We start from the raw sequence: 12,741 nt of genomic DNA on the forward strand, positions 1-12,741 counted from the left end.
GGCGGCCTAGCGCTAGGCCTTAAACGCAGTTTCTACGCCGATTGCAACGATAGGGCCCGTAGTCTGTAGCTGCTGTGCAAGTGTTAGGCACGTGTTAATAAAACAAAGATCCTTTTAAATATAATAACATTTAAAACATAGTAGGAAGAGCAGCTCTGCTGACACTGATACAGAGAACGTGCACACATAGGCTACCACATTATAATGATTAATGATAACATAGAACACATAACACACTGTTGAGTATGTAGGCTACATACAATAGCTATTATGCTCTTTATTTTACAAAGTCAACAGCATGCTCTTCATTGACAGAGTAGAGATTAATAATGCAGAAATAACCTGCCTCAATAAATCATCAAATGTCCATACATGTCATTCACTTTTTTATGCAGTAAATTACTAATCACAGAATAAGCCACGTTGTATGTGCAGCTTGACTTTCAGTTTGATTTGCATGTTTCTCTCAGATCTGGCAACCCTGCTGCCTGCGAGTCTCGGGGAAAGGGAGAGGAGGCAGGCCAGTGAGACTACGGGGAAAGAGACAGAAAGACGAGGTAAGGACTGAAATAATAAGTAGACCTGAATATAATAGAGTCAATATAATAGTAAAGAGCTTTTATATAATGTCTAGAGTGTATTTTCCCGTGTCATATGAATCATAATATCTACTTTGAGGGAAGTAGCTACAGTCATTTCAGGGAGTGCCTGTAACAATATCCAGGAAGGAAAAAGAAAGTAATTAGTCCAATGGCGACCAGAGGCAAGAGAGGCAACAAGTAAAGACTACATAGGCTATTTACATTATTTATTCTATACAGGCTATGGGTTTTGGTACCAACTATAACCGTGCCAACTGTGGCTGTTTGAGACGGCTGCTGTCGAGTTCAGCAGATATCCTACCAGACAAAGATGGGTGCAGGAGCAAACGCTATTGTAATAATAATAATAATATATATATATATAATAATATATATGTGTAATATATAATATTGTGTAATAATAATAATGAAGATCACACTGCCTGTGGCAGACAGTTTGCTGCGCTCTGAATCCCCCAAAAGTCACATGCTCATTTCTTTTTCCCCTTATTGAGGATTTGTCATACAACCAGTCACATTGAGAACACTTTCTTTCTTTCTTTCTTTCTTTCTTTCTTTCTTTCTTTCTTTCTTTCTTTCTTTCTTCCTTTCTTTCTTTCTGGATTATTTTTTGTATTTTTTTATATGGCCTAGTATATTTAAATATACGTCAGATCGGCAATATGTCATTTTGTAGGCGGCTGCTGGCAGCACATGTTCCTGCCCCCTTTTAGGGGGAAAACACAAGCCTCTCCCGTTGACTTCAATGTAAAATAGCACTAACGAGAGAGAGAGAGAGAGAGAGAGAGAGAGAGAGAGAGAGAGAGAGAGAGAGAGAGAGGTCAGCGGAGGACCAAAATGCGAGACTCATTAGCCAATGAACAGCCAGGAATGGGTCTCATGCTACTTTTGAATGCTAAAATTAAGCTGATAATGTACAATTTGATTCAAGAAAAAAAAAGTACAAAGTACAACACAAACTGTCCGTCCATTTTGCTGCAACTGGACAGTGCTGCTTAATCCAGAACCTTACTTCCTGGAACTCTTGAGAGTAAAAAAACTGGTCCATTGGCGTGAATGGAGATGTCAGGACTCTTCTATCTACACGGCTCTGGCACTAACCAAAGAAATTATAGAAAAATAACAGAATCAATCTCGTTTATGAATGACCCCAAAACACCATGACATGACAATATATTACAACTCGTCTGGCCATAGAATGGACAAGATACACCGCAAATATACATGTATGACTTTGACCCATCTAAAATCATGTCATATGTGACGTTCTTTTTTACAGCCCTACTCTACTACTCTAGTAGCCACCAAGTAGCCGGGTACAACGATGCTGGGCTCCGTGAGTCATGACATGATTTTAGATGGGTCAAAGTCCATTCTACGGCCAGACAAGTTGTAATATATTGTCATGTCATGGTGTTTTGGGGTCATTCATAAACGAGATTGATTCTGTTATTTTTCTACAATTGTTTTTGTAGTGCTATTTTACATTGAGGTCAACGGGGAGAGGATTGTGTTTTCACCCTAAAAGGGGGCGAGGCCTAATTGCCGATCTGATATATATATTATGTATATTACATTTTTGGTAGCCAGTGTGGGAGTACAGTGCTCTTAATTGATGCCCCCTCCCCCTCATACACGTGCGCGCACTCTCTCTCCACACACACACACACACACACACACACACACACACACACACACACACACACACACACACACATATATATATATATATATATATAACAGTGTTATATATATGTGATGTTGTTTGCGTCTGTATTCCTTTCCTTCAGACTCTACCATGTATGAGCGTGGCTCATAGGTATGATAAATTGTTAAAGGGCCCATATTTTGCTAATATAATGTATTATTATTTTATTGTTGGCCTCCACTAGAGTAACTTATTGCATCAGTCATAGTTTTTTTTTTTTTTAAGTTGGAAAAAACTCATTGTTTATCTTGTACTGGCTCTCACTGTCCCCTCCAGTTCACCCTCTGTCTGAAACGCTCTGTTTTAGGTCCTGTCCCTAAACCCCCACCCTCCGGGAAATACTCCAGGTGGGCAGCGCGAGGAGTTTTTGTGTTTGCAAACTTCTGCCCAGAGAGCTAGCGCTGTAGAAGCGAGACTGTCTGTCTGTCTGACTATCTATCTATCTATCTATCTATCTATCTATCTATCTATCTATCTATCTAGATAGATAGATAGATAGATAGATAGATAGATAGATAGATAGATAGTCATGGATAACAGAAACAGACAGGCGATCTCTGCTTTGGCTACTAAATTTGGTAGTTGTAAAACAATTATATCAACGAGCAACGGATTGTCAAAACGAATTTGACCATCGATGAAAAACGTGACTTGGACGTAAAGCAAGCTATCAATTGATATATCAACATCCCCCTAGCTATCTACAGCTCTGCTAGGCCCGGGTTTACCCGGACACTTCCTTCGGTGGCTGGCCGAGCAGGGATTCTATTACCGCGGCCGCCATAACGTTACACCCTGCCCATGGAGATTCACACTAGCTAATGTAGCTAGTTAGCTAACTTCCCAAATGTTTGTGACTATCTGTGTGCCTCTCCTAGCAAAGGCTACACGGACCAAACCAAAATGAGGACTTGGAGAAGTCAGCAAGTTGGACTAACGTTACAAGTTCTGAAAATGTGTGCCTTTCGTCATTCATCGGTTGTTGATCTGTCTATAAGGCAGCTGTGCTGCTAGGCTAACATAATAGCAAGTGCTAACGTTACCCAGCCGGTAAGTAACGTTAGCGCTTCCTAGCAGCACATTGGACCGATGCTGGAATGAGACACATATTTTCAGAACTTACCACTTCAGTCCTGGCTCACTTCTATGTCGTCTCCTTGTTTTTGCGGTCTGGAATCCGTTATTCCATGAGACTACTGTTGTGTTAGTCCCAGACAGCCAGGCTGGAGAGACGCGGGGTTAGGTCACCAGAACTATGGTTCTCGCACAAAATCGTCACAAATCCATGTAATTTCGTCTAGGAGACTTCATGGGGTAACATTAAAACACTTTCACCTATTTATTTGAAGCTTAGCCCATGTTTAATATGACCATCCAAGATTGTAACAACATATATATGATACAAAATTAAGAAATGCATAATATGGTCCCTTTAAGTTGGTCAGCCTCAAACCGTCCTGAGTATGAGTCCAAGAGCACAAGATAGTGATGATTATTCCATTCAAATATCTGTGTTGCAACAACAGACAGGGCAGATCAGGAAGTGTGTGGCTTTAGTGTCTCTCTTTGTTGGTGGGGCTTCAGGCTGTTACAGATGCTGCATGCCTGAATGGCTGAATGTCTCAATATCATCATTGACTGAAGGCCAGAACACACTTTCTCTTGTCCTTCTCTTTGTTGATTCCACACCTGGGTGTCCTTTGTGCAACGCCTTCAGATGTTCTGAGTGCAGAGATACAGGAATAACTGCTCTGCTCTGCTGCCTTTCATCATGATGTTGTTTTCAACAGCCAGTTCGTCACGGAAACCAAATAATGGTTTCACTTCCTCTGGCACACTGCAGACACGTCTTGGCCATCCGTTTTGAATGAAACGGGTGAGCGTCTGCATAGAGGGTGCTGTCTGCAGCTGTGTGCTCATGGAGTTCCTCTAGAGCAGGGATACTCAACTTGCTTTGCCCGGGGGCCACTTTCGTGAAATGATAGAAGGCCAGGGGCCAGTTAATAAACAAACAATAGGAAAAGTAGAAAAAAAGGAACGCTGCTTGGCTTAAAAATGTGTGATCAAAGTGGAGAGGTGCTCATTCGGAGGTGGGGTTCTTGTCCATGAAAAATAGAAAAGTAGCTGGGCAGTGGGCCCTACTACAAAAACCAAAATACCAAATACCAAATACCCAGCCTGCATTAAAGAAAATAGGTAAGGTCCAACTCCTCATTAAGTCCTGGTTTTACTGTAGCTTTGAGAGTGTAAATCCAAAAGGACTCTCGTTGTAGATTAGAAGATACTTAAAATGGTCCCCTCACCGTTTGTTTTCATGTACCACTTCAATGACACAAGCTCTATGAGTGTCTGCGCTACCATGTCCTGCCTCCTTATAGTGCATCGCCATGGGGTAGTTCTCATTGGCTGTTCGGATGGCGTATTTGTGTTCTGCTAGACGATCTTTAAAACACATATTTGTGCGTCCAATATAGAAACTTCCACATTCACAATGAAGACGATAAACAACAAAACAGGTATTGCAGTTGGCTAAATACCTTATATTGTGGTCAGTTCCATTGTGGACATTGTTGAATGTTTTAGTTTTCGTGACATTGGGGCAATGGCTGCAATGTCCACAGGGAAAAGTTACAACCTGTTTGGAGAGCCAGTTATGAGTAGGAGGCGGTGGAAGATGACTGCGGACCAAAGTGTCCCGTAGGGTGGGGGCACGCCTGGAAGAGAAAGATACGGACTCAGGAAAAGCTTCATATAAAGCTTGGTCGCTCTGTATAAGATTCCAATTGCGTTTTATTATGTTTTTTATTTTGTAGGCCTCAGTGCTGTATTGTGTGACAAAGTAGACCTGATTCTGTTTGTGAGGTTTGTCACTCCTTTTTAGCAACTGTTTCCTATCCAAGGATTTCACTTTGTGGAGATGTTTGTGCAGAACTCCTGATCTGTATCCTCTTTGTTTAAATCTGTCTTCCATTTCTACAGCTTTATCCATGAAGTCTTCCTCTTGGTCACAGATACGCCGCAATCTTTGAAATTGCCCAAATGGGATGTTATTAACACTTTGAGTGCCACGGCCCTTGGGCAAAAGGTTGCTGTACTGTGCCACATAGGCCGCAATGCATTTTAATATAGCCATATCATTTTTTGTGTTCCTCTTATATGGACAACCAATAGCCTCAATGAAACTTTGAACCCTTCTGTTTCATTAAAAAAAAAAACTGTGTTTATAAACCGTTCCATTTTGGAAATACACCCCTCTGAAAAAGAGTGTTTTCGACCTAAAAGAGCATGCTGAAATTAGTTTCTGAGATAATCACATCTTTATGTTAGAAAGGCGACAGAATGAATTCTGCTTTGAGTTGAACAAAATGCTATAGCTGAAATGAAAGGTTAGAATGTCTAGTTTACCTGCGGGAAAAAGTATGTCAAAAGAATGTTTTGTTTATTTTCTACAAATATTAGTACACAGCTTGGTCTAACATCAAAATGCTCACTTTCATGGGGTCATGCTGGATATTGAAGTCTCTATTTACATAGGGAAACAAGATATCACTTTTTTTTTTTTTTTATGAAACTAAACATTGAAAGCTTTCATTTGATGTGTAACATAATAACAATATTCAAAACACAACATGTCCTGCACTGTTTTATCACCCCTTGTTTTATCATTGAAGCACATCATTGACTCTGAAGCTAATATTTTCTGATATAATGACACCTCAAAAATAATTTCCTTCAATAAAAGAGTGAAAACAAAGGAATTTTGTTTGGCCAAATAATATGTTTTAGCTGCAACCAGCAGCGCTGGCCCCTGCGTGCGCAGACCCTACACCTTCTTGCTGGTCTTGATTTACTGCTGGTGGGCATCAGATAGCCTATTCTAGCTTGTTTGCTCTCTATGCATCAAGCCTGCTGCCTGGGTGTGTGTGTACTGTCAATGGTTGTATGCTGTGCCGCTGTATTGCCCTGCGTGCCCCACCCCCCTCCTCCTCCTCCCCCGTGGTGGGAGGAGTCGAGTGTCTCTGCTGCGGTTTGCTCTGAGTTTGATCTGCACTGAAAAGTCCGCTGCCTGCATCCCCCCGCTTTTTTACAGCGTGTCCTCGGCTCCCAGCTGAGAATAATGTAACTTTTCAGAAAGACGCTGGTGTCGCCGTGTCGGCAACTAAATCATATGGATGGACTATCGCAGTGGACACAGATGGGGCTCAATTGTGGCAGCAGATGACTGCTGTTTGTTCACAGGCACAGCTAACGTTATGCTTCAACGTTATGATTTCCGCGTTTCTTCATGACTTCTTCTCTCTTTTCTCCTGGCCTTTGTCTAATCGGGAGGGCACTGTCGCCACCTAAGGGTTCTGTAAAATAGGTTAGACACATTCAATAGCTCCCATATTGTAAGAGGCGATGTAAGAGGCTTAGATCGACATCCCCCCGTCAAAATATGAATTTGGAGTTATTGACGCCATTTGGCGTCGCTGGCACTCAATGTGTTAATGAGGCTTGCAGGGTGAAAACTGTCTGCTCTTAGAATCGTGTTGCGGTCTGTGTTTTTTCTGAATATGGAAGTGTGCAGTTGGCCCTCGTGATTCTTAAGGATTTTGAGATCCAAGAAATGTATTTCTGTTTCACTATATTCTATGCTCAATTTCAAGTTTGAATTGATGGAATTATCATATTTCTGAAAAGACAATAGATTTTCTTCAGTGGAGTCAAAAAACAAGATGATGTCATCGATGTATCTGGCATACCATATAATATTGTGAAAAAATGGGTTGACAGGGTTGAGGATGTACTTTTCTTCCCACAGGCCCAGGAACAAGTTTGCGTAGTTGAGAGCGAAACTGGCCCCCATAGCAGTTCCTTTGACTTGTTTGAACAGTTGGTCCTGAAACATGAAAATGTTGTTGTTAAGTGTCCATTCTGTCAATTCCAATAAAAAGTCAGTAGGGCGAGTGCTCCCCTCTGATCTTTGGTTGAGGTAATACCTTAAGGCCTCAAGGCCTTCACTGTGCACTATATTACCGTACAGTGAATCCACATCCATTGTTACCAAACAATATACATTTTTCTGTAGCGGATTGGAGGTTTTTGGGGTGTCAGCCGGAGTTTAGTCTGACAATGTTGTGCCCTATAGTTAGTTAAGGTTAAGTTTAGAGATGCACCGATTGCCATTTTCTTGGCCGATTCCGATTTCCGATTTTTGAATCGTCTGACTTGCCGATACCGATTTTTGCCGATTCCGATTTTCTTTCTAAGAACAACAATTGACAGCTTACCCAAACGTTGTTGTAACTTTGTTTGAAAATTAAGATTCATATAACAATTCTTATCATTTGCATGAAGTAGGACCATCTCACTCAAACACATCTCAAAATAAAAGTGTTCCAGGTTACTGGACAGAGCTTTTTTGTGCAAATACAATGAATGCAAAAATTTAATAAAATCCAATAGCCTATATCCCACAGCTATCATGCATTTACTTTTCCAAAAGAAAACAGGTGCAACAGAACATCAAAATGATCCATGGACAAGGAGTTTATAGCCTGGCTCCAGACCAGTCGTCTTGAGTAGAGGGGAAATTAGTTTATGAGTTACAGTAACGATCTTCAGTCTGAATATCAGGCGGAGTTTTACATTTGTGAATATTGTGAGTTGATGGAAGTGGAGAATGAATTTCATTTTATTTTGTATTGCCCATTGTATCATGACTTACGAGAGATACTATTTAAAAAAGTTCACTCCCCTGAGTTAAACTTGTTTTTTTGAAGAAGGTGCCATACTTGAATTTCTTTTTGACAACATCTTTGCTTTTTCCGAATACATTTCTCATGCGTGGGATAGGAGGAAAAAGATGACATATGATAGATAATTCATATATTTTACTTACTACACATTGTAGTTAAATCGGTGTTTTGCTGTTCATGCCGCGTGTGCTGTGTGTGTGTTTGTATGGTTTTGTATTGTTTATGCACCGGAATCGATATGGTAATAATTGTATGTTGATGTGTCTGATAATCCCATGTGGGATGGGTCATGTAATTTGTCCTGACACGTAAATAAAACTTTCATTCATTCATTCATTCATACACCCAGTCCGAAATTTCGTATGCGTTTTTTTAATCTGCCATCCGAAAAAAGATTGTCACGCACAGAAAACCTTGCACACTTGTGAGTCCGATGCATTTTTATTATTATGTCCGTCGTTCTATTTGCAATACGAAACAAATAGTCTCTCCTGTATCCACGTTACAACATGACTGACAGGCTGAGGCAGCAGCGCTGATGTGGAATGGACAATGCAGGTCAGGGAATGGTTATACTGGACACAATGCTCACGTTCACCTCGCCACCTCGGCTGTGCGCTGTGGCCGGGTGCAGCAGCACTGCTTCCCGGGTAGAGAGAGCAGAGAGAGGGGGGCCAGTGAGGTGAAGCGAGCCGCTCAGACTGGACTCCAGCCGAGCGGGACTCGGCCGCACCTCTGTCTCCACGGCTTATTTTTGACTCGCATGTGTGACAAACTGCAAGCTTTGTCTACTTCACTGACGGTGAAAAAAATCCACAACGAGGAAGGTATGCTGGCGTGTGTGGTGTGATGGCTGGGTGCCTGTCTCGGTGCTTTGGGGTGCGCGCACGTCACGTGAAAATCGTCTCACAGAATCGGCTATTTAGAGTGACCGACGCAGATCACCGATCGAGGCCGATCACGTGAAAATCGGCCATTTCCGATCATTTCCATCCCTAGTTAAATTAGTTAGGTTAAGTACATACATAAGTGCCTGGGTAGCAAGCAGACGGCGGTATTTGACAATTTAGCAGCTAAATCATAGATTATTGAAAGATATTCCATATTCCAGACTGAAATGATATAAGAGAAGTGGAGTATTGGCCAGAATGACATGAACATTTGGACACTTATTCAGCTGAACGTCACAAACTCATGCTGCTCCTCTTTTCGTGGACTGACGTGATGCCTTGGTGCACATGAGAGGGTATCAGCCAGATAGAGGTGTTTTCCTTTTTTCTAGACCAGAGTCAAGTTGAATCTTTGCAGACTCAGCATCATGCGCTGCAGGCATGCTGGGACTGTGTGAGAAGGCTTTGTGTGGATTGTAACCAAAGGCTGCTGGTTGGTTTCAATCACAACTGGCTTGTTGCCATAGATGTGATCATAAAACTTGTAACAAGCGAAAACCAGCAACAACAACTCTTTCTCTATCTTATTTATTTATTTATTTATTTATTTATTTATTTATTTATTTATTTATTTATTTATTTATTCATTTATTTATTTATTTACATCATCACATTCATTCATTTCAACAAGTCAAACCAAAGTATCTGATGCGATGCATACACAGTATATAGCAGAAGCTAGTTCCCAGTAGGGATGGGTACCGAGACCCGGTACCAAACGCGCTCCGGGGCCGGATTTCAGGATACCGGAGGATCAATAAGCTTTCACGTTAAACGGTTAAGTCTAGGGAATCTGTTAGAATAAATGACCCAACCTTAAACTAATTGCAACAGAAATTATTTTTGTTGTATTCAGTTCTTGAAACCTTCCAATTTAACACACTAAAAATCCCAGAAAATCCCAGTAGTGGAACATTGTCAAAATTGGCATTGTCTCCACAAAGGAGGTGATGTTTTCGGTGCCGTTTGTCTGACCGTTTGTCTGTTAGCAGGAGGATTACGGCAAAACTACTGGGCAGATTTTCATGAAACTTGGTGGAAGGGTGTAGCATGGGCCAAGGAAGAACCCATTACATTTTGGGGTGGATCTGATCCGGGTCGGCTCAATGGAGGGGGCGGGGCTAGGGAAAAGAGTCTGTTGATAGGGATAGGAAGGTCGACGTAGAGAGTCTGGATTCGAGAGGTGGGTAGGGGGCATGGACAGGTGTATCGGGGGGAGTGTATGTGGGAGGTGGGAGGGGGTGTGGTCAGGAAAGGGGCGGGGCTAGGGAAAAGCCCTGCCAAACATGCTGTAACATAACAAAACAAAACATAAAAAATGTAAGTGTGGCTAATATGTTCTAATGTTACAGTTAGTGGAAAAGGGTAAGTTTTCATGCACATCTTGTTCCCTCAGACAGCCATCCCAAACCATAACTTCATAGTCATGTCATTCACGAGTCTCGCATTGAGGCAATTTGATTTTGGCAAGGCACAGCGCAAGTTGTAGCTCAAACATGCAGACGAGTGGACAGGTAGGCTAAGTGTTCTCCATATCCAAAGGTTATGGATAAGTTGACCGCCATGTATTGTCTGTTACCAATGACAGTCATTGTCTGTTACCATTCAAAGTAGGCTAGCTTAATAACCACTTACTAGTTAGCTAATAGCTTACTAATAGGTATAGCTTAATAATAGCTTATTAAGATACTTGTATCTGTTGTTATTCATTTTCTTTGTGCAAATAAACAAAAATGAATAAACAATACACACTTACTCTGGAGATGACGTACCACTTGTGCTCTTCTCCCTACTTCTCCCACCACTTATAAAGCCTCAGCCAGGCCGTAATGCAACAAGGATGCCAACTGCCATAAAACACCCCAGAAGAAGGATTTATTACATCACTGATGACATCACAATTGCTCGAGTGGCATCACTGATGACATCACAATTGCTCGAGTGACATCACTGATGACATCACAATTGCTCAAGTGACATCACTGATGACATCACAATTGCTCAAGTGACATCACTGATGACATCACTGATACATGGCAATCATGACATCACAATCGTGGCACACACGCCGCCTGCCCACTTATGTTTCCTGTTAGGACCACCGCAAGGCATCAGTCTGCCAGGAAGCCATTAGAAGAAAAAGAAGAAGACTTTCAGGAAAGACCAACAGAAGAGGAGAGGGGATCGGGTTTTACAGAATGTAGGGAAACAGTGGATGGATAAATTCAGAAGGAGGCGGTAATGCAACAAAGGATGCCAACTGCCATAAAACACCACAGAGGAAGAAGACCTTCAGGATTCATTTGCCCAAGATCTTCATGCTGCAGATGCCATCTATCTGTACCAAAAAACAAATACCTCAGACCTTTGCTGAAGAACATGGTTGTCCAGAGAAAAAGAGCAGACAGCTATTTAGAACAGAATGATGATGAGCAAATTGCACTTAGAGACCTAACTGTGAAAATTGAACAATACCTTGAAGTGGTGACCAAATAATCATTACAGAAATCAATGGCAAACCAGAAGTGGTTATATTGAAGCCGAAGGCCTCAAATATTTTGAGTGCATTTTTGCATGCATCTAGGAAGGACAATAGTGATGTTGATGAAGAAAAAGTGTGTCTTGTGAAAACTGCTGCCAGACTGGTAAAGACTGAGATAAAAGATATCAAGATTCCCAGAGATGCATATCCCTCAAAATATATAATCTGCCAAAGGAAACATGGAAGCCCTTCAGCTTATCCTCAAATAACTGTTTGCTGGCAAGAACTGTGAATTAAACATAGCTGCAATAGGACAGGCCATGCGGGCAGCAAGGGCAAGTTGGGTTCTCATCACGCCAGATAGGACTGACAAATGCATCACCAATTTCAATCTAGATTTTTGGTGAAAACACTTGGTAACCTTCGATTCTGTTCCTCATATCAGGAGGTGAAAAGGTTGAGTCAAGTGCAGCTGCTTCTCAAGGAACATACCTCCCTGGCAATGTTGAAGGCCACTTCATTCAGTACATTGCTGATATGACCATAACATCAGAACCATTGATGGCCACAACACATTACATGGTATGGGCATTGGGCATTATAGCTGGAGTTACACCAGCGATCCAAACCAATACCTCTGATAGCTGTGACATCATAGCAGAAGTTGGACACATCAATATCCACATGTGGAAATCAGAGACCCCTGGCCTTTCATTCATGTCCTATGGATTGAGAATGCCACAGGTGGGTGATTCTCATGAACATGGTACAACTCATAGCAAAACTCAAAGATATCAAGAAGATATCAAGTAGGATCTAATTTCACCATTCAAATAGAAATTATAATCCACTAGGCATCTTGCGCGCTACGCGAGCTCGCCTGCCTTGCATCTCGCCGAGCTGGCCCTGCAGCTCGCATAAGCAGCTCGGCCGCTACGCGGCCTAGACCCTGGTTGCTCCTTGATGGCATACTTCAGGGATGCTGGATCACCTGTCCTGCAGCTGGCAACATACAGCTGTCCATGGCTGAAGACTGAAACCAGACTCCCACTTCATACAGTGTCTGCCCCTGGGACTTGATTTTGCTCTTATGACATCACTGAAGATGTCACAACTGCTTTTATGACATCACTGATGACATCACAACCTCTTATGACATGACTGATGATATCACAATGCCTCTGACATCACTGATGATGTCACAATTTATGACATCACTGATGAGATCATCACTGAGACTGTGTGTGTGTGTGTGTGT

At 41.9% G+C, this 12,741-nt stretch overlaps 1 protein-coding gene across 1 annotated transcript in view; it reads left to right on the forward strand.

The window, feature by feature from the left end:
- Positions 1–498: 498 nt before the first annotated feature.
- LOC310800797 (protein NLRC3-like) overlaps positions 499–12,741 on the forward strand; it is a gene marked incomplete at its 3' end in the record, with an annotated part of 166,632 nt that continues 154,389 nt past the window's right edge. Inside the window, exon 1 of the mRNA XM_083664717.1 lies at positions 499–557. The remainder of the gene's footprint in view (positions 558–12,741) is intronic.

Source organism: Poromitra crassiceps, assembly GCF_964638095.1.
Source record: "Poromitra crassiceps genome assembly, contig: HAP1_SCAFFOLD_80, whole genome shotgun sequence".
NCBI lineage: Eukaryota > Metazoa > Chordata > Actinopteri > Beryciformes > Melamphaidae > Poromitra > Poromitra crassiceps.